The 4069-nt window shown below is 43.6% G+C and overlaps 1 non-coding gene across 1 annotated transcript; it reads left to right on the top strand.

The window, feature by feature from the left end:
- The first annotated feature begins 2591 nt into the window (after window positions 1-2591).
- On the top strand, window positions 2592-2665 carry Trnat-ugu. The gene has a single exon. It is a non-coding gene; the product is annotated as a tRNA-Thr (tRNA).
- The last annotated feature ends 1404 nt before the right edge of the window (window positions 2666-4069 follow it).

Raw genomic sequence — 4069 nt, 5'->3', positions numbered from 1 at the left:
CGCCCCTTCCCAGCGCCGTGCAGGTGAGCGCCACAATCAGGACTGCATACGACCGAGGCACACAGGGCCAACACCCGGCATCATGGTGTGGGGAGCGATCTCCTACACTGGCCGTACACCACTGGTGATCGTCGAGGGGACACTGAATAGTGCACGGTACATCCAAACCGTCATCGAACCCATCGTTCTACCATTCCTAGACCGGCAAGGGAACTTGCTGTTCCAACAGGACAATGCACGTCTGCATGTATCCCGTGCCACCCAACGTGCTCTAGAAGGTGTAAGTCAACTACCCTGGCCAGCAAGATCTCCGGATCTGTCCCCCATTGAGCATGTTTGGGACTGGATGAAGCGTCGTCTCACGCGGTCTGCACGTCCAGCACGAACGCTGGTCCAACTGAGGCGCCAGGTGGAAATGGCATGGCAAGCCGTTCCACAGGACTACATCCAGCATCTCTACGATCGTCTCCATGGGAGAATAGCAGCCTGCATTGCTGCGAAAGGTGGATATACACTGTACTAGTGCCGACATTGTGCATGTTCTATTGCCTGTGTCTATGTGCCTGTGGTTCTGTCAGTGTGAACATGTGATGTATCTGACCCCAGGAATGTGTCAATAAAGTTTCCCCTTCCTGGGACAATGAATTCACGGTGTTCTTATTTCAATTTCCAGGAGTGTAGTTTGCTGGTACTACTTACTTTGGTAAAATGTGGTTAAGCCATGGTACAATGCTGATGCATTAGGACTAGAATAGGGTTGCGGTGATACTGTTCGGTTAGGATTCATTGCCTTCATATCATGCAGCATTGTCTGGAAACAGCCAAAGCAATGGATACCATTCAGATGCAAGGTGCATAATTGCCTAGTAAACTGCTCCTGGTCCCTCAAGAAGTGGTAAAACCACCAGCAATAGCTGACCAAGCCAAAGAAGCTAAGTAGCAGGAAAATCTAAGAGGAGATACAATGGAATTAAAGGGATTTTATATTGTACAGCACATGTGGAGCTGATATAGCACCTGTGGCTGGGAAAATGGGGTTTTTGTATAGCACAGGTCAACCTGTCACACTGCCTGTAGCTAGGTCAGTGGTATTGGAGAACTCAGTGAAGCAGAGCCACTGGAAAACTTCTTTTCTCTTGGAGTGAGAGGTATCTATTTGTGAAGATACTGAGGTTTATTGCGAAATATTGGAGATCTGCTGTGAAAATGAGAAACTGGAATTATGAGTATTATGAAGTATTACTTATGTTTGATAGTGTATAGTGAGGAAGAAAGTTTGGATAGATTCACAGTTCATAATGGCTTGAAGCAGCTGCCAAAGTAAGATTACCAGGGATCCCATGCTGTTATAAATAAACATTTTTGAATTGCTAAGAATAGTACACAAACCACAGAGTTCACACAAGCCAGAACCATTAGGTGATAGGGTAGTGCATGAATCACTCTGTTTGCATAGATCAGTTCTGCTCCATCTAGGTTAAGGTGGAATTTAGCTCACAGTACATACATTCTCCTTGTTAGTTAGTAATGATAAGTTGTAATTTGTTAGCATAACTTTGTAGATAGATTTCATTATTTGTTGGATCATAGTGAAAGTAACAGTATAGCTTAATGGAAAGAGAACTGTACAGATCATGAAGTGCCTGGTTTTTTAATGTTAGCACTGAATAGCAGGTCATATTGTTTGTCTACATGCAAGATACATCTTAGTGTTACAGTTGAGATTTCTATTCGACTCATTAGAGGAATGTGATGAAAGTAATAGTTGAATGTGGGTGATGTGAATTTAGTATGCAGAAAATAAGTGGGTTAGAATGCTTTCTTGATTCCTATTACCCTCCCTTTAGATGAAATGATGTAGCAGCTAACAGGACTAAAAGTGAACTAATGTAACCAACGTGCAAATGAGAACATATTGACTCAGTGATTGTGAGAAAGTGTTGGTAAATGGTAGTGAAGGCAGACAAATTATGTACGGTACAAGGTGAGACTGGAGTATAGGAACAAATATAAAGTGAAAATTACAATGAAATGAACACCCTTAGCTGCTTACAGGCATTGACATACATCAACGGGGACAGATGAAATTGTGTGCCCCGACCGGGACTTGAACCCGTGGTCTCCTGCTTTCATGGCAGACGCTCTATCCATCTGAGCCACAGAGGACACAGACAATAGCACGACTGCAGGGATTTACCTCTGGCACACCTCCTGCGAAACCCAAATTCTCAACGTGAGGCAACAGTTTGTTGCGAAAGCTTGAATTTTGTGTGTATGTATGTGTCTGTTTGTGTTTCCATCGACCTGCCAGCGCTTTCGTATGGACGATAGCATCACATGTCCAAAAGAACAGATACCATCTTAGTAAATATATATATATAGTTGAGGCTTACCGGCCACTTGACCATCTTCTTCTTCTGTGCGAATGCACAAACAGTGCCCGAACTCTTACAGTAATCGGCAACGCGTCGCGAGTAATGAGTATAACGGGCGGGGGCACTACAAATGTAGTGTGGGAAAATACGTTGAGAATGTGGGTTTCGTGGGAGGTGTGCCAGAGATAAATCCCTGCAGTCACGCTATTATCTGTGTCCTCGGTGGCTCAGATGGATAGAGCGTCTGCCATGTAAGCAGGAGATCCCGGGTTCGAGTCCCGGTCGGGGCACACATTTTCATCTGTCCCCGTTGACGTATGTCAACGCCTGTAAGCAGCTAAGGGTGTTCATTTCATTGTAATTTCATTCTAATGAGCTGCTTGGTCACCAATGGTATCTGTTCTCTCGGACATGTCCAAAAGAACAGATACCATCTTAAAAAAAAAATATATATATATATATATATATATATATATATATATATTCTTCTATGCAAATGCACAAACAGTGCCTGAACTCTTACAGTAATCGGCAACGCGTTGCGAGTAATGGGTATAATGGGCGGGGGCACTACGAGTGTAGTGTGGGACAATACGTTGAGAATGTGGGTTTCGTGGGAGGCGTGCCAGAGATAAATCCCTGCAGTCGCGCTATCGTCTGTGTCCCCGGTGGCTCAGATGGATAGAGCATCTGCCATGTAAGCAGGAGATCGGACATGTCCGAAAGAACAGATACCATGTTAGTAAATATATATAAAGTGAAAATTATCTAGTGTTTCTATTTCAATAAAATTCAAGGGCCAATCCAACATTCCACAGTAGAGAACACGTAGCAGCCGCTCGCGACCTCAACATGGCTACAGCTTGAAGTCTCAGCTTGCCTTGAATACCAGAGATGCCAGTGCAGTGCTCTGTCTCCTGGGCAGTGCATGCACGCTGCTCACCATTCATCAATGCCTGCAGCTGCAACTCCAGAGTATTACAAGGGAATTCAGGATCATGCCAGAGAATAGAGTGAACTCAGAAGAATGTTTGAACTGTATCAAATATTAAAGAACTAATAAAGAGTTGTATCTGTACCAGGATCTGTCCCTACTGTTGTCCACATCCAATTTGTCAGAGAATCTAGCCCACACCCAATGAAAATTCACCTTTTTCTCTTTTACACAGGCATAGGAAGTTGGACGCTTGCTTTGAGGGGGGGCTGATCTTCATCCAGTTTATCAGTACTCATCCTAGGCACTAATTCCACTAGTCTAATTGATCCTTTCTTGGGGAAAGGCAGGAGAGGATATGTTAGTCTCTGTGAATAACCTGTCAATAGCCACAAGATTGAGTTGTTGGTCTCATGAGCAGCTGTTATAGATGGCTAAATTGTATTTAACAGTGGATGCGAAAACATATGTGGTGTATCATGAGGAGCTTAGTACTAAATGAACATTTTAAGTAGTCAGAAAAGTACTACAGTACAGAAGGCAGAATAGTTGCAGGAACTATCGCAAGCAGTTGAATAGTGTGTCACAGAAACAGGGTGATATCTGTTGAAAGTTTCATGGAAGGAATAAGAAAAATTCGTGATAGAACATACAGATTAATGCCTAGTAATAACACACATAGGATCCTTCTGCACAATGCAGAGCAGAGCGTGTTATACACATTTTTATGGGCTTTCAACCCAATGTGCCAAGGAAAGTA

This window comes from Schistocerca americana, chromosome 4, assembly GCF_021461395.2.
Source record: "Schistocerca americana isolate TAMUIC-IGC-003095 chromosome 4, iqSchAmer2.1, whole genome shotgun sequence".
Taxonomy (NCBI): Eukaryota; Metazoa; Arthropoda; class Insecta; order Orthoptera; family Acrididae; genus Schistocerca; species Schistocerca americana.
This window is presented reverse-complemented; position numbering and strand designations above follow the sequence as displayed.